The following is a 27,112-nucleotide window of genomic DNA, read 5'->3' on the forward strand; positions in this document are numbered from 1 at the left end:
TTATTGTTCCTAAGATGAAAAATATAAGAACTAAAAAGAATTTTAAAAGTTGATTGCTAGCGATTGCCTGCACAAATTCTGTGATAAAATATTAACTCATTGCACTGTACTGCCTCTTACTGCAAACAGAATAGTTAGTTATTGTGATCTGCTTGTTAAGTAAACATTGTAAAAAAAAAAAAAAAAAAAAAAAAAAAAAACAACCCCAAACAAAAAAACCCCCTCCCTGGTTATCTAGAAAATGCCTTGTTCAGGATGTTTGTTAAAGGAACACTGTTGGGTTAAAAATCATAATCCTTACCTATTAAAACAGATTAAATACACCAAATCCATTAATGCAGTTTATTTCTTGCCCTACATGGGGCTTGAATAATGGACACAGACTAAGTCAGTTTCACTTTTGTTTCTGGTTTTACATGGAATTTCATACACTAGTATAGTGCTGCAATGTGTAGGTTTCCCTGCTGAGGCACTAAGGTGCATTTTTCCTAAAATGCCCTGATAAAATTATTCAGGTATGTTGGTAGGCTTGGATACACCAAATAAGTTGATTTGTTTTGTAGAAAAAAGCTGCTGCGTGGAGACCACTCAGTCCTGCTTGTCTTCACTTTCAAGGCTCTTCATGGCCAATTCCTGCCCTACCTATCATCTCTCACTTGCTATTGAGTGGTTGATACTCGCCTCTGATTGGCCAGTCATGCCAGTCTCCATTGCCCTCTTATTAAATTTTCAGATAAGCACCTTTGTTCTTCCTCCTGTGCTGCCCCTCACACTTGGGAGAAGCTTCCCATAAACATCCACAAAACTACCTCGATATCTATCTTCAAGATACTCCTTTGCTTTGATGCCTACAAAAAATGTGATAACAGCTAGGGTGCTGGTGTGCAGAGGCCACTGCCTATCATGCTGACCAATATTGTTTCATTGTTTCCTTGTACTCCCCATTCTATCTGTATCCATCTGTTGTTTCTTGTCTTATGCTTAGAGTGTAAACTCCTTGGGGCAGGGACAATCGTTTTGTTTTATGTTTATACAGCACCTAGCACAATGGGTCCCTGATAGCAAGTAACAGCAACAACAATAATAGTTTTAACCAGATCAGTTGAGTGATACAGACTGGCTACTAAAAATATAATGGCGCATCACTGTAGTGACACAGTAATTAGTTTCAGGGATAAATCTTCAGTTTTAATAGAATTTAAAGATCAGAGTTAATGGGTTTTTTTTATTTTAAATCAGTAACAGTCTCAGTAGAATGTCATGACATTTCATTTTTAATTTTTGGTAAAATATTCATCTTTAGAAAGATGCCAAATTCTTGATTATATCAAAAAATCTCATTTATTCACAGCTTTATTTCTGTGTCAGGTTAAATATTTTGCTTGTTCTAGTTTGATTGCCTAATTTTGTAACATACAAGTCTACTAGAAACTATTATGCTTGTAAACATTCCTTTTTGCATCATGTGGCAGTCAGGAAATCTTAGTAATACATTGTGAAAATATGTAGTTATGATCTGAAAGCTTTTGCTGTAATAAAATGTTCACTCTGTAAGTGGAACAGAGTTGAACTTCCAGGGTTAAAAAGAATATCTGAGTCCCATGTAAACCAATTCTGGCTCATTGTCAACATCTCTGCCATCCCAGTTTTCCTCGGAAAACGTTGAATGCTGCCAATGTATGTTGCAAGAGATATGACCAATGTGACTTACAAAGTAAGAGGCAAAACTATAAAATGTTGTTGCCTGTGTAATATTGTTGTAGGAATCTGAGATGGAAAAAACGTTTTCAGTCATCTTCTACCTCTCTGCCAATTCAGCAAAATTTAGTAAGCTTCAGATCATGCTGCATGGCTTTTTTAATAGACGTTGTTTTGTATTTTTTTGATTTGTTTGAATGTTACGAGTTAGTTGAGTGTGAAGGGTGGGTCCCTGAACCATGTTTCTTTGATACTGTACAGTGGCTAGCTACTTTTCTCATAGGTGCTGAGATGCTGTAGAGATGAGCCTGTGCTTAAGTTCCTCCGCTGGCTCCCAGTCAATTTTCGATGCCGTTTGAAGGCCTTGCTCCTAATTTTCAAAGCCCTGGATTTTTATCTATGAAACACCATGACAGCTGTGCTTCTCTGGGTCAATGCAAATCGCAAAGCCCAGGACTAAGCATGTAAGAACTGGGGAAAAAGCATTATCTGTTATGGAGATCTGGCTGTGGAACAATCTTGAGAGGCGATCAGACAAATCCAGAGTCTGGCCATCTTTAGGAAACATTGCAAAAACTTTCTTCTTAAAGAAAGCCTTTCCACCAAAGACTTTAAATCCAAACGAGTGATAATTTAGTCTGACCTCCTGCACATTGCAGACCACAGAAGCTCACCCACGCTTTCCTGTAATAGACCCACAACCTCTGTCTGAGTTACTGAAGTCCTCAAATCATGATTTAAAGACTTCAAGTTACAGAGAATCTGCCATTTATTCTTGTTAAACCTGCAAGTGACCCGAGTCCAGTGCTGTGGAGGAAGTGACACTCACAAGTTGAACACCCTTTTTATTCCCAACCGCCTTTCAATCAGCAACCCCTCTTGCCTCCCTTCTCTCCCAAAAAACTCCCTTTATGGGGTGAAAACTCTGCTTGGGATAGAAGTGCCAGAGACACCATGAAGTACACCAGGCACTTTGCTGTTGCTATTGATTTTACATGGACGGAGCTCAGATGCTACAGTGAGGGCAGCAGTGTAAAACTCTACGATAGATGCCATTTATTATTTCCAGTAGCTTTGTTCTGTCTAATTTAAAGCAATTGAATAATGTAGCTTCCAGTACTTTCCTGGAGACTGTTAGTGAACCTTCCAGATATCCAGCCTAAAATTTGTTTCCCTCTCTTTTGTATCATTAAATCAAGACAACTGGCCACTGACAGAAGTAGGATAATCGAGAAGATCCTGTATGGCATTTCTTATCCACCCCTAGTTGCACTTCTTAGGACCACCTTAAACAATTTCTCTCCATTCCTCCTCTTTCCTTAAAAACAATGTGGTCAACTTTTTTAGGTTGCTGGCTGACTAAGAAAATGAAACTTTCTGATGGCCTAGATTTTGGCGGGGAGTCTGGAAGCAAGTGGATGACTTTACCTCACAGAGATCTTCAGGTATAACATACTAGGGGGATCAAAGGGGCTTTTTGAATATATAGTCATTAAAACCTGATTCCCTGGTTACAGCTGTAACAGAGTTGTGCCTCTTTTTTTAATGAAAATTTGCTTTGTCTGTCCCCTGATCCTTTGCTTGCCAACTCTATAGTAGTTCTTACTGTGCCTTTTTTTTATTTTTCCCCATAGTGAACTAAATACACCTTCATTATTTTATGGTGGAATCCTAGAAACTACAGTTAAAAAAACCTGTTCGGTCGTCTAATCTAATCCCATGCCAGTAGAAAGTTGTTACATTCAGCATATATTTTTAATGTTTTAATGTCTGGACGACTACTGAAAGTTCTGAGCAATGTGGCTTCCACCATTGGCTGCTGTATATTTATGGTTAACCTCTGTTTCTCTCTGTTTATCTGATACGGAGTGTTTGACATACTAGGATGCTCTGCTGTCTAGTAGCTGCTTTACAGAAGGCCACACACTAAAACCTATGTAGTACTGATGTGTGTAGTACTGGGATACAGTTGAAGAGTTGATATGATCACAGTTTTAATATTATGGTTTGTGATTCTCATGAAACCATGTTCCAATAAACTTGGACTAGTTATGTCATATCAAATTGACTAGATTTCTGTGTGGGAATAACTTTTTGCCCTCCTTTTTTGAAAAAATATTTGTCCTAAGTTTTAGGAGAAATTCATCTCGCTATGTATGCTGCTACTTGTATCTTTGCCTGTCACACTTAAGGACCAGTGGATTATTTTATAACAAGTAAAAAAAGAAAGATGTAGCTGTGAAGGCAGGAAACACTTGTCATTCAGACTCCATATCTTTGTTTCTGCTTCCTGTCAGTTAAACCACTAGCAGAGGAACAGATGTACTAAGAGATGACTCTACTCTAGTTTCCGTCACGGACAGCAATTGTGTAACAAGCAGCCTCCTGAAGCAAATTTTATTAAATATATTTGGTTTCCATTTATCACTCTGTCCTTATATTTTTAGATATCTAAGATTAAAGATCAGAATTTGGCCAGTAATTGGAGAGAGAGGAAAATAATGGAACGATTGCAGAATAACTGTAAAACAGTAGCTTCAGGAGTTGTCAGTAAAGTAATAACAGAACTAAAGTATGATATTTATTTGCTCTACTGTATTAACACAGTAGTTCTTTTAAATCTAGACAGAAACTTGTGATGAGTTAGCAAGTAAGCTGTTCCTAGAGGATACTAAAAAATATGCAAAGGGCTATTTCCATTTGAGGGTAACTTGAAATCTCAGGATCTGTGAATTCTCGTCTATGTTAAAGAATTGCAGTGTTGCCAAATCTTGTGATTTTCATCTCCAGGTCCAGTGATATTTGATGAGGTGTTTTCTTAAAGCCCAGCTCTTGTGTTCAGTTGCTTCTATGAGAATCTCAGCTTCAATTTAAAAAAAAAAAAAAAAAAAAAGCTCTCATGGTAGTGGAGAAAAGTTGGAAAATCATAACATAAATACATCCTAAAGGCTCAAAAACCAGCAGACAAATAAAAAGCACCTAAAACTTACTATTTTTAATAAGACTCGTGATTTTTAAGCAAATCTCATATTTTGAGGGCCTGATTTATGATTTTTGAACACTGCAGTTGGCTGGAATTGTTAATTTACATATATTATTATTGCATGGTTTATCAAAATTGTAGCTTGGATATTGAGTATGATCTCCACTTCTCTATGTATTAACTATGCATTAATAAAACAAGTTATTTTGTCTTTAATTGGAGTAGTCTCCTTATGCAAATTTACTTAAATTATTTGTGTGGTAGGATTTCATGCTGGAAGGGGTACTTCCAATAATTTTTTTTAAGTGATGTTCATTTGGAGCTATTTTATTCAAGACACTGTTTCATCCTGTCTGGATATGTGAATTGTGGTTTAAGATGCTGTAAAATAGTCTGAAATTTCTTGAGGACAACCTCTCATGCTGAATAAAAGATAATAATTAGCAGGTTCAAATTGGGGAAACTGTGGATTCTACATCCTTGTAGTCATTCGAAACTATTTGGATGAACCTGGATTAGCACACCTGAAGGAGAGTTCTGTGTAAGGTTTATTGTTGTCTCTTTCACCAACAAAAGCTGTCCTGTAAAAGATATTACTTCACCTACCGTCTCTAATATTCTAGGACCAACACTGCTACAACAAGACTGCATACATGGATTAATCTGTCAGTTGATTTTGCTACCCCCCACCCCCCGTGCAGACAGTGTGAATCCCCTAAAGATCTTTTAGCAGTTCAAAATTGGCTAATCAACTATGTTAGATGCTCCTTTTGCTTGGGTGATCAACAGGTTATCTGTACCATCCATAAACTCTTATCAGAAAAGGTGATAAAGCCTTTGCCTCTACTCCCACCCACTTCACCCCAGAAAATTAATTTCAAAATTATATCGTGGCTGTGATCTTATTAAACCACAATCTGTTGGAAACTGATGCTTTGAATATTCAGATCAAATCTTAAGTCTAAAAGAGATGGAAAAGTGGTGTATGTGTGTGTGAATTAGATTAGAATTAAAAATATCCTCCCAGTTTTTTTTACAATTTGGACTGGGAAAAATGTTAAGGTTGCAATTCACCTTCCATTTTAAACTCCAGTTTTCACTTGTCATCCCATTCTGACTGTGTGTGAGCTGACTCTCTTGCTGAGAGAAGCATGGGTGTGATAGATCTAGTGGGACTGTTGACCTAGACACAGTACTAATTTAATCTCTGCTTTTTGATGTAATTTAAAGCCTCGCCCAACCATGGAGGAGAGAGACTAGTAGTAGCCCTCTGGTGTTTCTCCCTGCCTCCCAATCTCTTGAGGACTCAGTGTTCACGACCACAACCCAGACAGGCAGAACTTGCCTCTCTCAATACAATAGCTTCTATGTTTAAGGTTGTGTATGAATTTTTGTGAGCACATAATCCTAACTTAACTAAGTGTGATCAGCTCCATTGAAGGTTGTGGAAATACCTGAATGGGCCGAATTGGCATGGGAAAACCCTAGTTAGAAAATTCCTTCCTGAAGTAGGAAGTAGCTAAAGTGATTCTCATGTGTTCCAAACTCATCCTTATCTGGGCTTTGTAATGTATCTGTCACTAAGGGCTTCTCTGTTTAGAGGTATGGGTGAGTTTATGCTTGATGGCTGCATTTCTAAGGACTAACTCTTGGCCCATGATTGTATTGTTGTTGTTTGTATTCCCATACCGCCTAGGCATGGGGAAAAAGTGATGCTTCTGTGACTATGGGGCAATGGCGATTTCATCTAAATGAGTTGTACTTGCAGAGATTGCTAATGCCTGAGAGCCAGGTGTGACGGGTTCAGTCACAGAGACCCCCTTGGGACGGTCACCTGACGTGCTGGAATTACCTCTAAGCCCGTTTTTCCTGCCAGCTTGGGACTCCAGAACCCTGCCTTGTTGAGCCAGACACGCTAGCCTGCTGCAACACCAACCCAGGTCTGGTCCACGCACCCAAAGCTGCAGACTTTAACCAAAAACTGCTCAGCAGGTCACCTATCTCTAGCATCCAGACACCCAGTTCCCAATGGGATCCAAACCCCAAATAAATCCATTTTACTCTGTCTAAAGCTTATACAGGGTAAACTCATAAATTGTCCGCCCTCTATAACACCGATAGAGATATATGCACAGCTGTTTGCTCCCCCAGGTATTAATCACTTACTCTGGGTTTACTAATAAACAACAGTGATTTTATTAGGGATAAAAAGTAGGCTTTAAGTTGTTTCAAGTAATAACAGACAGAACAAATTAAGTTACCAAGCAAACTAAAGCAAAAATACACAAGTCTAAGCCTAGTACATTAAGAAACTGATACAGGTAATATCTCACCCTCAGAGATGTTCCAATAAGCTTCTTTCACAGACTCCTTCCTAGTCTGGGCCCAGTCCTTTCCCCGGTACAGTCCTTGTTAGTTCCAGCTTAGGTGGTAAGCAGGGGTTTTCTGGCAGCCCCCTTTGCTCTCTTCCAGCTTTGGCACAAGGGCGGGAATCTTTTGTCTCTCTGGATGCCCACCAATCCTTCTAAATGGAAAAGCACCAGGTTTAAGATGGATTCCTTCCACCATTCTTCCTGGGCTGGCTTATACAAACATAGGAAGGCTTGAAAGTAAACAGAGCCATTTACAACCAATTGCCCTAGTCAATGGGAGCCATCAAGATTCTAAACCGTCATCAATGGCCCACACTTTGCATAATTACAGTAGGACCTCAGAGTTATACTTTATATTTCTAGCTTCAGATACAAGAATGGTACATACATTCAAATAGAAAGAACACAGTCAGTAGATTATAAGCTTTGTAATGATACCTTACAACAGACCTTTTGCATAAAGCATATTCCAGTTACATCATATTTACACTCATAAGCATATTTCCATAAAACATTATGGAGTGCAACGTCACACTAGGAGTAAGCCCATTGGTGAGAGAGGCAAAATGAGGACCACCAATCGCCGGGATCCCTAACATATTGATTATATTTAAATCATTATAATTATTTATTTACTCTAGGTCTCACTGTGTGCTTGGTGCTTCCCCAAGGACTCAAGAAGGATGGTCTCTGCTCCAAGGAGCTAATGGTCATTGCCATTGGGGAAGGGGTCTCTGAGTTGCATTCCTCCTCCTATCATCCTGAAAAAAAATTCTATAATATCAGAATATTCTGGAAGGATTTAATGCATTATACACAGCCAAGCCCATTAAATTAGTTAAGCTCAAATTCTCCATCTTTGACTTTCTATGTGGCCTGTCTCTTAGCTAAAAGGTGAACACTGTGCACAAACCTACTTCTGCTATATCTAGCATTCTTATTTGCTGGAAATTGCAGATGCTTGTCCTGTCCATATATCAAGTGATTCATCCCTGACCCTCACAAGTTAGAGTGACCTGCAAATTTAACCTTGTAAAGAATGCTTTAATAAACCTCAATTTTAGCCATACGTTCAGAGTGGCACTACTTATCTCCACAAATCTCAGAGCTAGGAGTTTTGTCAATGGGATTTTACTCAATATTGTATCTTTCACTCCACTTATGTCTCCGTTGCCCCACAGTTCGGACTACAGGGTGTGAATAGCAGTATGCACCACAGAGGTGCACTGTAGCTCCCTCATGTGGACAATGGGGTGCAAACTAAAGGGTTCCTAGTTCAAATTAATGTAGCTCTGTTTGAAGAGGACTAAGTTAACATGAACTAGGAACCTTTTACTTTGTGCCTGCAGCTCCCACATGGGGGAGTTAAAGCTCAGCACTTTGGTGCACACTGCTGTTCACACCCTGTAGTCCAAACTGTGAGGCTGTGTAGACAAGCCCTCAGATAGAATAGTGCTTCATCAAGACTTGGCCTTCATCCTCAAATTGTCGTCCACTGTTCAGAAGGTTACACTTTCATTCCACTTCCGTGGCACTCTTCATCTGGAGGGATAGTTATGGCACACAGTGAATGTGCAAGGAGTTCTCTGAATTTACCTCAAAAAGACAAAAGCTTTCAGGAGGTCCATGGATTAGAGCAAAACTCTTCATTGCTAGGAGGCTAAAATTCTGCGTCAGGGAATCTTATAAATCTAAAAGTTTCAGCCTTCCTAAATCAGTTTCAAACAAGCTTCAAACTGGGAAAGAAGACTTGTTTCCTATGAGTAGATTTGTAAACCAGCTACTTGGGCTACAGTTCATACATTTCCCCAGACATCACAAAATGAGACATACAGACACTACTTTCACTATATTTTACTTATTCATATATCTCATGAGTCTAAATTTTTGCTTAGTTATGATAACTTTATTGGTCCCTGACTTATATTTCACTATGAGTTTCTTAGAGCATTTAGAAAAATCGTCTATTTTAAACAAGAAGATAGTCTTAACCTTAATTGTGGTTGAACTAATATTCCCCCACAGTACAGCTCTAGAAGCACTCTCAAGTCTCATCTAGACTAGTATTTAAAGGTATGATGTTAGATTGCGTTACCTAGGTTTAAACTATTAACATCTTAAACTGTAGTCAAGGCATGTTAAGCATGTGCTAAACTGCTTGGATTGAACTGGGTAATTTGATCTAATATCACACCCTAGTTTCTAGACAAGGAATAAAATTCTCAAAAGCACTGAAGTCCCATTTACTCACAGACTTGGAGCCTATGGGTATTACTACGCTGCAGCAGCACTGCTACCGCATTGCAACTGTGCCACTGTAGTGCTGTTATGTAGATCGTTGACGGGCTTGGCTTAACTTGCGAGTTAGAGCGCATTAAAGCAGCCCCGGGCGCCTGTCCACACTGGCAAGGCACGTAGAGCGCTCTGATTCCACAGCTAGAGCGCTCCTGGTACTCCACCTCGGCAAGAAGATTAACGCTTGTTGCGCCTTGGCTGAAACGTCATTGTGAACGAGGTGTTGCATTACTGTGCTCTGATCAGCCTCCGGAAATGTCCCATAATCCCCTTAAGTCAAGTGGCCACTCTTCTCATTGTTTTGAACTCGCTGTAGGAATACGGATATGCCCTTTGAAAGCTCCGTTTCTGACAGCCGGCATGCTTATCTGCTCCAAGACAAAGCAACCATTACTGTGGAATGCTGTGTGTGTGTGAGAGAGAGGCGGGAGGGGAGGGAGAGGTCTGCTGTCTGAACTTACAAGACAACATGTTGACATGCTCTCAGCCCCCCCCAAAAACCCACGCTCTCTCCCCCCACCTACACACAACACACTCCCTGTCACACTCCACCCACCCGCCTCCATTTGAAAAGCACGTTGCAGCCACTTGCATGCTGGGATAGCTACCACAATGCACTGCTCTCTGTGGCCATGCCAGTGTGCTTGTAGCTGTCAGTGTGGACAGATTGCAGCGCTTTCCCTACTGCGCTCTACGAAGGCTGGTTTAACTCAAAGCGCTCTACATGTGCAAGTGTAGCCATGCCCTTAGCTGCATGTACAGTGGGAGTTAGGTCAACCTGACTGTATTGCACAAGGTATGAAATTTTTCAGAGCCCTGAGCTAACTTTTAGGTGTAGATCAGGCCTAAGTCCCATTGACTTTCAAAGAGACTTCAGCCTGTTTTACACTTAAAAAATTTTAATAGAATAACTATGTTGATTTAAAATTGCACCCCTGACCAACATAGCTATGCTGGTTAAAGCCATAGTGTAGATTCAGGTATACTGATATAAGGTGCTTTATACCGTGTAGCCTTATTTTGTTTCACCAAAATGAAATAATCTATACCTGCATAACTGTATTGAGAGACGAGGGGGTGTTGCCTCTTTAGCTATGCTGGCATAGTTAAAGTGACATAACTTTTAAGACAGGCCTTAGCTGCCTAAGTCACTTTTGAAAATGAGTACTTTTGAAAATTTTACTTAAAGTTTAAATCTGCACAGCAGAGGGAAAAACACCTATAGTGGGAACAGTGAACCTGACTATTCAAAGGAGAAGCATATGGTTTCTTTTAACCAAAAATGTATCTCTTTCACTTAGGGATTCCTGAGAATGTTTTACTCCAATTAAAGTGTCCTACGATCTTGTCTAGGCCAGGATTTGGACACGGTTAGCAAACATTAATAGTGTAGACAAAGCCCAGTATAGACAAAGTAGTGTACCTTCCACATGTTTAATCTTGTCAGGTTCAACAAATAATAGCTAACAACTTCCAAATCCTAGTCTAAACAAGACCTAAATTCAAATTCAGTTCATGTTAATTAAAAAGCAAGTTGATTTGAAAGAAAAAAGAAAGAAAAGGGAAGAAGAAGATGGAAAAATAGTGTCTGATAGGGTGGTCAAAAGATTTTTTAAAAATCGCAATTAATCACAAGATTAAAAGAAGTTGCAATTAATCACAGTTTTAATCACACTGGTAAACAATAATAGAATACCAATTTAAATTTATTTACATTTACAGCCCTAGTGTCTGAACATAGGAATGATGAAGAGCAAGGTTCTTTACAGACAGTTTTAATGAGACTCTTCTGTATCTGTTTCTAGATCAGGGGTTCCCAAACTTGGTTCGCAGTTGTTCAGGGTAAGCCCTTGGCGGGCTGTGAGACACTTTGTTTATCTGAGCGTCCGCAAGTACAGCTGCTCGCAGCTCCCATTGGCCATGGTTCGCCGGTTTCTGGCCAATGGGAGATGTGGGAAGCGGCAAACCAAGTTAGGGAACCCCTGTCCTAGATACTATGGTGACAGGAGCATTATAATTGCCTAAAATAGACAGGATTAGTAGGATAGCTTATCTACAAAGTTCTTTCTCTGCCATCCCTCAGTTTGGTAAAGTTTGGCTGTCTTGCTAGAAAGCAATCTCTGTACTACCTGCAAGTTGTAGCAAGACCCATTTATTTATAAAGTCTCTCTGGATGTGTGGTGCTTACCTTTCTTAACCAGGACTACACCTGTCTTTTTTTATTGTTTTCTAAGTTCAGTTTCCAGTTTCAAGTTCAGGTTCCAATTAACATTTGAGAAACATTCCCTCAATTAAGAACAAACCTGTTTGGTGAGTGAATCTGCTTTCTTCCCCCAACACCCAAGGACGGATTGTTAACCTAATCCACATCTACCTGAGCAAGTCTGATCTATTTTCTTATTCCTTACCCTCTCCCTGAATGAGGAGGAACACAAGTACAAGTTATCCATGCAGAAGGTACATAAAAGTTCAGAATAATTTTACACAAAATTATAACTGAAATGTACAGATATAGCCACCTGTCAAGTCCAACTTTCCTACTATATCATTTTCATAAAAAATAATTGTGTAACTCTTTCAAATACTGTAACCATCGCTAATTCAAGAAAGATGATAAGCTTTGTGGTCTTGGAACCAGTAATAAAACTCAGTTTATAAACTTACAAAGTTATGAATTTAGGCCCTGATTCAGGAAAGCAACCTGAAATAGGAAAGCACTTCATGCGCTTGGGGCCTGAGTGACCACAAGGAATAAGATTATCCCAAAAAACAAAAATGAACACAGCCATCTCAAATTTCTTTGTATTAAAAAAGCAGGTGGGGTGGGAACAATGATTAAAGGGTGTGTATAGGGGGCAGCCATGTGCTGGGGAGGCGAGGTTGTCGCAAGTATCACGGACCTGGCAAAAAAATAAAAAATTGATCTGGGTAGCTGAGGAGAGTACTCAAAGCTGCTGCTCCCAGATTATGATAGGCACCCCACTTTTTTCAGATCACTTTACACACTGGGTGGGGGTGGGGGACGGACAGTAAACACCACCTTAGAGCAAAAAGATGACTGATTCATTCTCTTCTGTTTTACTTTTTTTCTACTGTTTTACATTTTCTTTATGTCCTCTGAAATACCTATAATTTCAAAGAAACTAGTATTTCCGTTTTAGGTAATAAAAGAAGGAGTTCTATGTATTTTGTTTAAAATATGCATCATTAAACATCTTTATTTTACACTAAATTAAAGTTAATGAATGTCTTCAGAAGTCATTGCTAAATATTTTCCCAAAAGGAGAGTATTCATGAAGTCAGACTCTGAAATCTCCCACTCCCTTCCTTATCTACCAATGTTTCGTATCAACCTATATTGTTGCTGGTACTGTTTAGTACTCTGCGCCTCTCCCTATATTACCTTTCATTCTTGTTTCTACAGGCTTTTGTAGTTCAAGTATTTCTACTCATGAAAGGTAATGAGCTTATCCCATTGTTATTTTGAAGCAGTATAAATGTTTTCTGTATAATCCTGGTGAATTTCATATGGTATGTTGTTTGATCATCTTTTCCAAAGAGATTGTTGGCTGAGCCTTTCATATCTCTTCCCTTGCCCTGCCCTCATTATAAACCCTTGCAGGAATGGTATGATGCTGGATCTTTAAAAAAAAAATATTTGGATTCCACAGTACAATATATCTAGCATAGTCCACTCATCTACATAGGTCACCTTTCAAAAATCTTTCAAAAGAATGTGACCCCAAATATTTAATTCCAGTGGAGACTCATGATATCTGAAAATAGGTAGGCAAAACAGAGGCACATAAGCATGTTAAGAACCTTGTTTACAAGAGCAGCAAATAGAGATCCTACTATATCTGTTTCAAAACAGGGAAGGCAAATCCTTTCCTGCTTATTTTGAGGCGCTTCCAGTGTTTGAATTCCAGTGGTAAAATAAGAGGACCAATATACATGCAAGAATATTGAGTACTTCAGTCACAACCTATATAAAAAAACTTAAGTGGGACTTGTTAGCGCAAATAAGATTAAATGAATAAAGCTTCAGATACATCTGTGAAAAGACAGGAGTTTTAGCTAAGTAATAGATTAGAAGAGGAAACATGTATTATTCCCACCAAATTACTGGACAGCCCTGATTAATATGTTTAAGGAAAAAATCAGCTGTCTCTCATTGTTAACTACAGTGTTAATTTAAAGTTAAACACATGTTTAGGTGTTTTGCTGGATCAGGGCCAGAGTACTCAGCTCATGGCAGAATCAAATCCCTGTTAAGCCAAAGCCACTTAATAAGGACACTGATAGGTGTTGAAGCTGTCCTTTTTCATGGTTAAACTTGTGATATTTCTTAAAGCAAAAACAGCAAATACTTTCTAAAAGAAAAGCAATTTGATTGGTCTGTGATTCTTGTCTGAAGGGTTGAATTAGTGAACTCAGCTTGAAGAAACAAATGAATAGAACTTTCCCCCTGTGCATTTCATTTGTACTGTTTGAGTTGGCCCAGTTGAATGATGATAAATGGCAGGGGGACAAGATATTACTTCGCCTACTCTATCTAGTATCCTGGGACCAACACAGCTACATGTAAACGGCAGGGTCATATTTATCATATATTGTCCATTTCATTGAAGTTAATCCATTCACTGAAGCTAGAAGCACACTGTACAGATCTGATTCATAAGAATTAATGTATTTATACATTATATACATATCTTTCACATTCTTTCATTTCTGAGGCACATCATAGACATATAACATGGGACCTCTAATATAGGAATGCACAAAATGCCTTGCCTTGGCCAAAAAGCGCAGAGTCGCGGTTGAAGTTTCACATGTGTGGCATGTATAATGCCTAGGCCACATCATGGTGTCTGAGTGAGAAATTACCTGGTTTTATATTTTTTGTTTATTGGTTTGTTTTTAACATGTCACTTCATATTTAATGGAAGTAAATATGTAAGACAGACTCTGGATGAAACAGAATTAATGGAGTCCTCTCCAGAAAGGAAAGGTGGGATAAGAATTATCACAAGCAGGCAAGCAAGAGACAAGCCTAAGGCAGTCCCATGTGTTCAAGGCAGAGGAACAGCCTTGAAACAGTTGTGGGTCAGAAATTCCATCTGTAATAACCGTGCCAGTCACGTGTTTAAAAAGATTTGGCTAGCTCCTTCTCTAACTTGGCAGCAGTGGAGTCAGAGGGAAGACGTGGGGTTGCATATTTAAACTGTAGAGCTGATCATCTTAAATTCCAAATGCTGTATTTTAAGTTTCTATGAAGGTTATTTTCTGAGATGCTAAAAATAAAAAATAGCAGGGTAAAGGTGTTTGTATAAAATAATCCTTGTTTTGCTGTACAGTAAGCCTTGTTGCTTCTTGCAGTCTGAATAAATTCACTGTTATGGGCATTTCAGCATCTTTGTCTATGACATACATTGCCCTACAGGGGAGGTTCATAAAATTAAATTACAGGATTATAAAATTATTTGAAGTTATGTTAACAATTGTCCATATCACTTTTTGGAGGTATTTGGGCACACTCTTTCAGCTGACAGGCAAGAGAAAAAATATCTCCTGAGGCAGTTTTTTTTAAATGACAAATTTGAGCATATAACAGTTTGCTTTAGTGCTAAAAAGGGTTAAATATGAGGGCAACAGGTATAGGCAGATGTAGGTATGTGATATGTATGACTGTTTTGCAAGGTGCTATAAATATTGGCTCTGTGTAATCTGATACCGGGGTAGAACTGGCACACTAATGAAGGAAAGTAGATAGCAATGTAAAAGAACTGGAATTTCAGGTCTAGCTGAGTAATAGCAGTCTGCTCCAGAGTAAGGTTGAGACTATTCATATTGCTCACAGATGACAGCAAATGAGAGGCAAACAAGAGGAATATTCCATAGACTACACTATTGCCGTATCAATCCCTTAGGGTCTCAATAAAGGTAAGATCATTTACCAAAGGTAAGGTCTCATTTCTGAGACCTGCAGAGGTCTCTTTGGGAACTCCATGGTGGATGAAAGTATGCCAGAGGCCTACAAAATATCAAGATGTGAATAGAGTGGTGGGGAGTGGGGGACGAGGGGGGCAAAGAGGGAAGGGTTTTGTTAATGTAGAAACTACACAACTTTTGCTCAGAATAGTTTGTACCTATTTTTTTTAACTGGTGTACGTAAGTGAAACCAAAAGCTTGAATGCATGACACTATATTTACAGTGAATCTGCATACATAATATTAATGTGAATATACATTGCAGAATAAAATGCTTAACTCCGAAGAATATTTTATTTTGTTCAACAGCATGCTCTTTGTAGTCAGTTAGAATGCATCAGCAAAACAATAAGGGGGGGGGGAACTGATATAGCAGGAAGCAAAGGCCATTAAGATGCAAAACAATCAAATAAGTTGATGTTTTTTACAGGCCTGTCTTTCTTCATACATAGAATGGATGAGCTTGGAAGTATGGCACCTAGGCTTAGTTCCAGTTTTAAATAAATATTTCCCCTTCTGTTAAGCTGTGGCTGTTCTAGAATTACCTAGGCCTGAGCAACAAAGATTGCCCTGAATGAGAAACTTTTGATTTGACCACTGGAGGTAGATTTCTATAGCTGCCTACAGGTGGTAAAAATTTGTGTTACGAGTTTGTGTGCCTGGTAATTTTATGGGGCAGTTGGCAGTTTTACCAGAATTTGGTGGAGGCTGGCTACCAGTAACTTGTGAAGTTTTTCTCCCGTGGCCAGAATAACTAACACTGTCCTATCCCAACTCTTGATTCTGATCTACGATTTACTCCCTTTTAAGTTTAAAATATAACCCTCTATTCAGAAAGGATCGCAGTTTTATGTATCTTGTTATTTTAGTAAACAAGATTTCCCCTGAACTCTATTTATCAGATGATACTTTTTACCAATGAGTTAGTTATCTCAGGCTCCAGTTCTTCAAACCCCACTGGCATACTCCTTCCCATTGAAGGCAGTGTGATTTGACATGGCTCCAAGCATCTGTCTGCATGTTGCTTCTTGCAGCATGAGGGCCTGATTTCTTAACAGCATATCAGTATTTAATCTTCCTAATTAAAATGGGCCATTAGACACCAAAACTATTTGCAAGTGCCTTTACTGTATTAAACAAATGAGAATGTATTTACTCCTTTTGTATTCCAAAAAATTAAAGCATTTGGTTTACATGAATTCTTAAACTAGTTCTGGGATTTTAACAATTTACATTCAATAAATCAATCCTTGTCACTAGATTTTGTTTAACCAGATTTTAAAAGGCAATTAAATCTTAATATTAAGAACTCTTGCAAATGTACTTCCTTTATTTGTGTTATGCTGACAGTATGCTCAACATTTTACTCACTATAGTACAATACACAAAGATAGTCCCTGTCTCAAAAGTTTACAATATAGAAGATAAGGTACACTGGATATTCTAGAGGAGGGAATAATTTAGTGGTCTCTATTTTCCTCTCTTTAAAGACTTGCTTAGGCGAAGGATTTGAACGCAAAATCTTGTGGCTTGATGAACTGTAATAGGCATTTTGTCCCATGTAATTGGAAAAATTGCCATTCCAGATCAGATTCCATCTGTCCTACCTTGGCAGTAGGCAGTACCAACTGTTTCAGAGGAAAATGCAAGAGTCCCAAAGTAGGCAATTATTGAAGGGGGTGTGGGAAATCCTGCCTGTCTGAGAAGCTTGTTTGAAATTCACATCTATGAGAGTTTGGCTTGTGCTGTGAAGCATGATGGTTTATATCCACTCCAAACTTGTTTTCTTTTTAAAATCATATCTACTGTAACTTTGGACCAGGGTCGCCCAATGAAATTAATAGGCAGCATGTTTAAAATAAACAAAAGGAAGTACTTCTTCACATAACGCATAGTCAACCTGTGGAACTCATTGCCAGGGAATGTTGTGAAGGCCAAAACTATAACTTGGTTCAAAAAACAATTAGGTAAGTTAATGGAATAGGTCCATCAATAGCTATTAGCTAAGTTGGTCAAGGATGCAACCCCATGGGTGTCACTAAGCCTTTGGCTGCCAGGTGCTGGGACTGGACAACAGGAGATGGATAATTTGATGACCGCCCTGTTCTGTTCATTTCCTGGCATTGGCCACTGTCGGAAGACAGGATATTGGGCTAGATGGACCTTTGGTCTGACCCAGTATGGTTATTCTTAAGCTCCAGTTACCCATGTAGATGTCACTAACTTTCCTAAGCTCTTGGCCTCTACTGTGTCTGTGCCAATGAGTTCCTCCAGTTCCTTATAGGCTGAATTTTTAATTTTTTTTTGGTCAGTTTTAAATTTGCTGACTTTCAATTCAATTCTGTGTCTGTCTGTTCTTATATTATAAGAAGGGGTAAATAGGAGGACCTTATTTTCCTTCTGTGTACCAGATATATATAATAAAATGGAGGCAAGCTCCGGTGAAGCATAGTCTAAGAATGGTTTCAGAGAAGCAGCCGTGTTAGTCTGTATCCGCAAAAAGAAATAAATTTGTTAGTCTCTAAGGTATCACAAGTACTCCTTTTTTTTGTATAGTCTAAGAATGATGAAGATTCAGTGGTTATGAGGATGAGAGGAGAGACCAGGATAAATCCAGAGATAGTTTGAGAGGGACTGAGTACTTGTCAGTGACCCCTGAAACAGAGAATCGTATGGAGAGGTCAGGAAAACCAGTGGAGACAGCATAGTTGTGGGGTAAATTTTCAAAAGTGCCTAAGGCCTGATTCACACACAGAATTGGTACCGTTATAATTATGTTGGTGAGCAGTGTGATTTTGTTTGTTTGTTAATTAAATAATTTTACTGGTATCACTTATTCCCTGCCCCATATGGAATAAGCACTTTTATATTGGCATAAATGTGTACGCGTGTGTGTGTGTGTGTACGGCTTTAACTATATTGGTTTCATTAAAGTGGTACAAATTTCATGGATAGACAAGGACTTAGGAGCTCAAGTCCCATTTTCAAAAGTGACTTGGGAATGTATGTTCCTAAGTCATGGGACTTTGAAAATTTGCCCCTTCTGTTTCATACTTGTAATTCACAAATTTCAGACTAGGTCATCTGGCCCATAATTGCCATCTGAACAACTCTATGAAAGTATTTTGCAAAGTCAAATAACCATTTATCTTGTAAACCAACACTTCTGTGTTGTTTTGAGGTTACCTCAACCCCTTTACCCGCCACCCCTCAGCCTTTTCAACAGATTGCAGCAAAAGGGAGTGAAGGAATTAAAGTCAGAAAAAGGTTATAGCATAAACAAGGTTTAATTCCTTATTTTTAGTACTCTGGAAGGGAATCCTGCCTAATATTAAATATTCAGATTAACAAAGACTGCTATTAATGGAAGGTTTGATTACCTGGTGCCAACAGGAACTTTTTATGACCTGTGTCCATGCTGCCTGGAATCCAGTTTAGAGTATGTAGTTGTTAGCCGAATGTTATGCCAAGAGATTCAGTCAATTTTTTTATCAAGTTTTAAATAAAAATGTTACTTTTTTGATAAAACAGAATAACCTGACCGACTTCTGTCCTTCTTTCTGCACTAAAGTGAGCCTATAGTCCCTGGCAACGCAGCCTGGTTTCAAACCAGGCTATGGAACAGATACGATTGATGTTAGTGGTGTTTAAGCTTCTTTAGTTATGAACAAAGAAAAGGCTACTCAGGTTACAGCTGTCAGATCTGCTGCTATTGTCACTATTTATCATGAAGTAACTCAGAAATCTTGTGAGGGTGAGCACAGTGTCTCAAGTTGGTTCCCCTTTTCCTCACCGCTAGACACTGAAAATAGCTGAGGGCAATTGCTTGTTCTTCTTGCATGTGAGTTTCTGTAGTCTTCCACATGGAGCAGGTGCTAACAGGATGGACAGTGCCTAAACACACTTGGAGAGATCATAAAGCATTTTGGGTTGCTTTGTCTCTCAGCTCTGTGTTTCCTTTTAATCACACTCAGCTATTACATTCCCACTACTTTTTCTGTTTGAGATATGGTTCTGAATGCAGTGAACTGGACCTGGCTCAGTCCTGGTAAGACAGAAGTGATGCCTATTGGCAGAAGAAAACATTGAAAAGGCCTGGAGAGTGGTGTCATTACCATCTGTGTGTTTGCCTGACTTCAGCCAGGATGGTTTGTGGCCTCTTGTTTCCTAAATTCCCAGGTAACAATGCCCTATAGCATCTTTTCCCCCTTCTCACTCCAAGGAGAGGATAAATGCGAGCAAGAGGCTACAGCCGTTTGTTTCTATTGTCTTTTGACAATTTTGTCATCTCCAGGCTAGATCAAAATAATGTGCTCTATTTAAGACTACATTTGAAAACCACTTGGAAACTTTAGGTAATACATAATGCAACTGTCCCTGTTCTAAGTGGGTTGAGCCATTTTTAGAACATAACACCTGAGCTCAGTTCCACACCAGAAAAATTATGCATGTGCTTAACTTTAAACACAAGTATTCCCATTGAAATCAATGGGATTACTTATGTGTTTTAACGTTAAGCACATATTTAAATGTTTTGCTAGATTGGGCCTAGATGGCTATATTTTTCTAGGGTCATTTCATGGTGTTTGTAATGCTTTGTAAACCCTGCCTGGGATGGGAACCAGCAGCCTGAGAGAGATGTCCTCTCTCATCTTGTATTTTACCACAAGTTTCAACTGGGCTGCTCTTGCTGTTAGTCCCAAGAATTGAATTCTCCAAGACTGGTGGCAGAGCTTTCTTAGCAGATGGCCCATGCCTTTGGCACATTTTGCCCTGGGTGTTTTGACAGTGTATTTTAATAGCCGTCAGAGCACAGTGTTAAGGGTAGTTATTTTCTTAAGGTTTGGTTTTGCTCAATTTGATGGGTGATAACTACCGCTGTGAGCAGCATTGATGCACTCTCTGCTTCCTATTGTTGGTAGCAAGTTGATGTTTTGCATCAGTACTTGAATGACAAAGCCATAAGGGCCATATAAGATAATAATCATGAACTTGTTAATATATGTAATTGACATTTGGAGTTTTAGCCCAGTGCAGGGCTGTATGGCAACGGTGCAGCATCTCCATAGAAACCAGGAGTGCCAGTTCTGAAGGGATCTCTTACGAGCTTTACTGAACTGACCAAATTTTTATAAGCAGAGAGGTTATGCTGCCCGTCAGTGGGGGTGGGATTTCACGTGGGAGGAAGTTGGAGGGCCTAGTAGGACTCTAGCAAAGGTGTGGAGTCCCACGTTGCTCAGGTCTTCCTGCAGGGTCACCAGTGAAAATATATTTCTAGGGTGTAAGTTGGCTAAGCAAATCTTCTGGAAGGCTCATCAAAGAGTTTCAGGGTTATTGAGACATAGCAGAAGAAGTAGAAGAGGATTTCCAGGGGGACTGAGAAAGTGTTTATTCATGTATTGTTCAATTTTAGATAAGAATTAGTAAGTGGTTATTCATTTTTCATTAGTTTACTGTATATAAAGTTCTGTTTTTACTTGCTACCCTGGTAAGTTAGCCTGTAGTTTTGAGTGTTAGAAATAAGTTTATTTGCATCATGTTTTTCTCCCTTTTCTTGGGACTAATTGCATGTGGTTGGTCTTATAAAATGGGAATTGCTTTGTGTGTTAATACAATTTTCATGTTTGTTAAGGTTGTAACTGATTCATATACATCCTTGAGCTTTAGGAACCATCTGTTTTCCACCCAGTATCACAAAAGAAGCAACAGTGAAACATTTTTCCATGACGGTTCACAAAGTGCTCAATGTTTATAACAGCAAAAGAGGCCAGAAGACCATTGAAATAAACACAAAAGCCATGTCCACACTGCAAACTTATGTCAACCTAAGCTACACTGACATACAACTGCCATGGTTAATTCATTGCTTGTGCGTGTGTATACTTGGCTCCTTGTGTCGGCAGTGTGCATACGCACCAGGAGTGCTTGTATTGATGCAGAGTGCAATGCACCGTGGGTAGGTATCCCACTGTGCAATTCACCACTATCCATCTGAGTGTCTCTTGGGAAGACTTTGCAATGCCTGATAGGGCTGATACAAGTCGCACAGGGGTGACTGGGAGCATGGGGTCAACTTCCCACAATGCAGTGTCTTCCATCTCATAATTTCATCTGCATCCCATAATGTTCATGTCTTCTTTTCAAAATCCCACAAACCCACGTGGCCCCCCTCACTGTCCACCATCTCTGACAGAAGCATAGAGCCTGCACAGCTCTCCATTAATTGTTTGCTTTCAGAACTGCCCAGCACCAGCCAGCATATGTTGTGGACTAATAAAGATGAATTATGTTCCAAAAAATAGAATTTTATTCTGTGACATGAACCAGGCAATTTATAAAAAAACATGTAAAACTTAATCAAATGTAATAAATTAAGCGAACAGAACTTATGAAGGAGAAAGAACAGTCATGTTCATTTCAGGTTACGCATACACGAACCGTGACTTTCACAGGTCAGTGTATGTGAAGCTGTACTTGTCTTTAATGTCCCCTGGGGTGCAGTGGTAAGGGCAGTACACTGACACCTGATGTTACTTGAAATGTTAGGGGAGTGCGGCTATAGGGAGGTCCTGATATTGAGTTCTCAGTGGGCTCTAGAGGGAGATGAGCATGGGATTGTTGAACCTACAGGTCCACCAGAATCTGCATCAAGGGGTTTGCTGCCTGAGAAGTGCAAACATCTTCTACAGTATGTCACTCTCTTTTTCCTGCACCTTTCTCCTCTCCACTCTATCTCCAGTGTCTACAATGGTGATCCTCTAGGCCCTGTGCTCGTTCTCTGATGGAGCACTGGTTTGCAGAATCTCATGGAACATGTTATCCTGAGTCCTCTTCTTTCTCCTCCGTATTTGGCTCAGGCATTCCACATGTGTAGAGGGGGAGACCCTGTAGGCCACAATGGCAGCAGCTGCAGATATAACACACAGAAGTACCATTGTCAGTGTATTCACGATGGAAGTCGAAACTTAAGATGCTGAGTGAATTCACTCCCCTTGCTCCACACAAGTTATAAGTACTACATTCTTTCTTTTTGCTTGGGATCGATGGACTATGGCACCAGTCACAGCACCAGCTATGGTGAGTGTAGCCCTCCCAGGGTTGAGGAAATGAGGAGGAAGTAGTTTGGTTTCATGTTTCGAGTTGTAGAAGGCAACGGAACTGAATACTGGCACAGTTTTCTACAGGCAGTAGTGATTTTAGCTGATACTTCACTCCTGAGGGTAACAGAGGCATTGAGAGCACAACCTGTACTTGCATCCCAATGCTGCCCTGGGTCTGTATGCTGCTGGCCTGTGGACTGCAGTGGAGCCTGCTGAAGTTATAGCTGAATGGCATGGGAAAGTGTCCTACTGTGGCAGGAGAAATAAGGCAGCCCTCCCCAGAAACTTTCAGCAGAGGATTGCAGACTACCTCCTCGAAAGTTTCATCGAGATCTCTATGGAGGATTCACAGGACATCCCAGTACACATACGTAAACTGGTTCCTGTGGCTTCCACTGTCTAAGATTGGAGGAGACTAAAAAGCAGATAGCAGCTCTATATCTCTTGGTTGTTCTACTACCTCTTCTAGCACAAGTCAAGATGAGTAAATCAACATATGTATCCTGCTGCTTTGGGGTGCCATCCCTGTAATTTCAAAATAAACTCCCATACTTACTGGAGGTTCCGGCCCCTGCATTGGGCTCTCCTGTGCTCAACTTGCAGTACTGACTGGACTGAGGTGGAGTCAGAAACAGATCTTGGCTCGTTGCACAGCTGGATTGCCTGTTTCTCATACTCCTCCTCACTGATTATGGCAAGGGCGTCTGACTTGAGCTCCTTGGTAGTATCCATGACGCTATTGGGGGTGGTGATAGGGTCTCCACTGAGGATGGCATGCAGCTCTTTGTAAAAGTCGCAGGTCTGTAACTGTGGGTCAATTGTTGGCCTCCTTGGCGTTCTTGTGCCGCTGCAGTTCCTTTGCTTTCATGTGACACTGCTGCTGGTCCCTGTCATAGCCCTTCTCCTGCATCGCCTGAGCAATCTGCTTGTAGAGATGTCCATGTTTCTATGTCTGGTTCAGAGCTGAGCCTATGCAGCATCTTCTCCCCACAGGCCCAGGAGATCCAATATCTCCTGTGTACTCAGGCAGGAGTGCCTCTGGAGGGTGTAGTTGGCATGGTCAGCTGAGCAGTTGCACTCAACAATGGACTGGAGGGCTGCTAGGTGTGATCACCAAGCTGGGAAATCAGGAAAAGCAATTTAAAAAACTTGCAGGGCTTTAAAGGGGAGGAGGACTTCTAGTCTATGTGACCCCTGGGCAGCAGAGTTCACAGTGGTGAACAGAGAGCTCAGTGTAGGGTATTGTGGTACAGCTGCTGGAGGCCAGTAATGGTCGATGTAGGTAACGCAGTGTCTACGCTTTCACTGCGTCGACCTAACTACATCGACCATGACTGTACACCACTCGGGGAGGTTGTGTTATTTAGTTGGCGCAGCGAGGCACTTACATCGGCAGAGGCCAAATTTAAGTGAGACTCGCGCACAGTTAAGTAGATGTAAGCTGCCTTGCGTTGACCTAACTTTGTAGTGAAGACCAGCCTGAAGTCTCATGGACTTCAGTGGTTTTTGATTAGGCTCATAGTGTTTTGGTTATGTGACTGTTATCTGTAGTACAGGGGTTCCCAAACTTGGTTCGGGGCTGCCCCTGGTGGGCTGCGAGACGCTTTGTTTACGTGAGCGTCCGCAGGTACGGCCGCTCACAGGTCCCAGTGGCTGTGGTTCGCTGTTCCCGGCCAATGGAAGCTGCGGGAAGCGGTGCGAGCCAGGACACTGGTCCCCACAGCTCCCATTGGCCAGGAACAGCGAACCGCAGCCACTGGGAGCTGCGAGCAGCCGTACCTGCGGATGCTCAGGTAAACAAAAAGCGTCTCATGGCCTGCCAGGAGCTTACCTTGAACAAGCCACGAACCAAGATTGGGAACCCCTGCTCTAATATGAACAAAAAAAATCAGTTTGTTTGATATCTACATTCTGTTTCTCAGTTTATAACAATCTGTCATAAAACTGTGTACCATTGTAGTCTGATAGATGTAATATCTAAAAACCTATTTCAAACGTATATTAAAGCTTGGTTCCTATATGTGTAACTTCATGTCCCACTAATGTCAGTGGTTCTCTGATCAGTTGTAAGAGTCCACCTCCATTAATCCCTTTGGAGGATCAGTGCATAGTTAGACAAAGATCTTACTACTGTTGCAGCCATAAGTCTATAATTCATATCAAGTGCATAACAACATAGACTGTGACAATTCTAGTTATGTAATCCAGCTGTCATGTTTACCAAATGCCCTTGTGCAGAGTTCTGTTGGGGTTGAGGAAAAGCAAGATTATTTTCAACTTCTTTCCAAAGTATAGATATAGGTCCATATTCTGGATTGATGCAGGAAAAAGTTCTATTTAAATATTTCTGAGAGATAGAAGCGCAATTCTACATCTGCAAAGATGTTTCTGTCTTTTACTATTCTTATGCCAACTTGATGGAGACTGCACAGATTCTGTTTCAAACTTAGTTTCTTTATTAAACACTTTCAGGCTGAGACATTCAGCAAGGACTTGGTCATTGGTCTTGGTCTTGGTCAGTTTTTACTTTTATGATTAAACTCTCAACTCCCTAAAAAAAGTTGTGTACGGGAAACACTGGTATAACATTTTAAATGGTGTAATAAATACAAAACTTAATTTTGACCCAGATACTTTATTTCATTAGTTCAAATGTATTTAATCGTTTGTTGCTACAGCATATGCTTTTGGGTATCGGGTCTATGCTGTTTGCCTACGCAGTATGATATCTACCATAAAAAATGTGTTTATAGCTAATGAAAAATTTAAGGAGTAATTTGTTTTTAAAACTCATTTTTTCTTGTTTTTAAAAATATGCAGCATATTTATGTTCAGTCTCTTTAGAAACATATATTTCTTTGTTTGTCCTTGAGAATGTTGAAGATGATGGGGCTCTGGAAGACAGATGCCCATAGTAGGTAGAGAAGGTCCTTTCCTAGGTACAAACACCTGATCCTTCCATGTAAAAGAAAGAATATGATTCTTTAATGTGTGTGTAATATTGATGTATCCATGTTTTACATTTTTTTAGAGCACTCTACTTTATGCCTTATCACAATCTTTCTGAGGCCTAAATATAGGTAACCATTTTTGATTTAATAAAGATTTTTGAAACTAAAAGATAAACTCTGATAAATGTATTTTTAATGATCAAGTAAAAACTCAAGTAAAAGTTGAAACTTATAAGCACCTAGTTATCCGTCAATGGTCACAGGTAATTTTGCTCTTCATGTTATGGGGAATTATGCTCTATCATCAATGAAAGAATAAATCTCTTATGCTAGCTTTCTAAGGAATGTGTCTAGTGCAGTGGTTCTCAAACTTATTTGATCGGGCCGCCTTTCTTTGTGTCTGTAGTCGTTTATGTGCTCCCTCTCACCCCCAATACATATACCACTATGCACCTCTGAAGGCAGAGCAGAGAGAAGTAACTGCCGACCGGGCGCCTAGCTCTGAAAGCAGCGCCACACCAGCAGCAGCACAGAAGTAAGGGAGGCAATGTGAGAAGTTATATTTGTCATCACTTTTCGCAGTAGACTTAGCGCCCCATTGCTGCCCTTACTTCTGTGCTGCTGCTGCCACCCCAGGGCTGACAGCCAGAGCCCCACCATCTCCAGGTGGGGGATGGGGAAGGAGTGCCCAAGCCCAGGTGGCGGGGCTCTGGCTGTCCCCTTTGTCCCCGCCTCCCATGTGGTGTCAGCCCTTCTGCATGAGCCCCAGCCAGGCTCTGCCTCCAGTTCTCTTTGTGACTTTGAGTGACTTACTTAACAACTCTGCCCTTCCATATCCCAATTTGTAAAAATGGAGTCAGTATTATTTGCCGTACAGTACTGTGCAGCTTTAAATGTTTGCAGAATGCTTTATCATTGGATGAAATGAAGTTTCAGAAGTGCTAAGTATTGTTAAAGTACTGAAGTATCTTACGCCCTCCACAGGTCAGGATGTGTCTGAGTTTGTTCATTTACCCTAATTTAGAACGGCTGCTGTTAATATATCTACTTTTTTTCATTGATAGAAAAATTCAAGTCTGTAGGCTCATAGTGTTTGGACTGTGATGCTTGGAAATTGGTATTGCTGTTCCTTGGTTAGAGAAAGTGCAAACAAAATATTTCATCTTAATGAAAATGTATTAATTTATCTATTGGGGAAGGTTTAAACTACTTTACTTTTGCTGTTGTATCCTTCATTTTGAATATCAGCAAACAGGCTGCTAGGTGGCCATGTGAAATGAGATTAGTGAGCATATTGGCACTCGCATTTTCTCAAAAGAGAGGCCAAGAAATAAATGGTAAGGGAGGTTAGAAGTGGTCCCTCAAGATTAAAGATTAGAAACATTGAGAGGCAACCTAGAGTCGTTGCACTGCTGCAACCTGTATGTGTATTCTGAGGATACATGGAGAACCTCACAAATACTTTAGGTGCTTTACAAAATAAATGATTTTAAGGTTGAAAAATTAAACAAATATTTTTAAAAATATATTCATGCATGTGGCTTCCATTAAGAAAACTCGGATGAGTATATGCCCTTTATTTAGAGCTGTGATTATTCTCATGGGGAATTTAACTTGGAAGTTGGGGAGGTTCTCATGTTTGTACAATCTTGGGTTTCCTGATTTTGGAAGAGGAGGATTGAGTGCTTTATACTAAACCTTTTTTAAGCATGTAATTGTAAT

The 27,112-nt window shown here is 40.0% G+C and overlaps 1 protein-coding gene across 19 annotated transcripts in view; it reads left to right on the forward strand.

The window, feature by feature from the left end:
* Window positions 1-27,112, forward strand: part of ELF1 (E74 like ETS transcription factor 1) — a 145,423-nt gene that overhangs the window by 57,830 nt on the left and 60,481 nt on the right. For 5 of the 19 annotated variants that reach the window (XM_043533549.1, XM_043533542.1, XM_043533553.1 and 2 more), the window contains 2 exons: window positions 3,046-3,143; window positions 25,471-25,519. The exons of 5 other annotated variants lie outside the window; for them this stretch is intronic. The gene's annotated coding sequence lies outside the window, so the exon portion shown is untranslated. The remainder of the gene's footprint in view (window positions 1-3,045; window positions 3,144-25,470; window positions 25,520-27,112) is intronic. 9 more of the 19 variants (XM_043533545.1, XM_043533536.1, XM_043533538.1 and 6 more) reach the window with 2 other exon arrangements.

This window comes from Chelonia mydas, chromosome 1 (genome assembly GCF_015237465.2).
Source record: "Chelonia mydas isolate rCheMyd1 chromosome 1, rCheMyd1.pri.v2, whole genome shotgun sequence".
Lineage (NCBI taxonomy): Eukaryota > Metazoa > Chordata > Testudines > Cheloniidae > Chelonia > Chelonia mydas.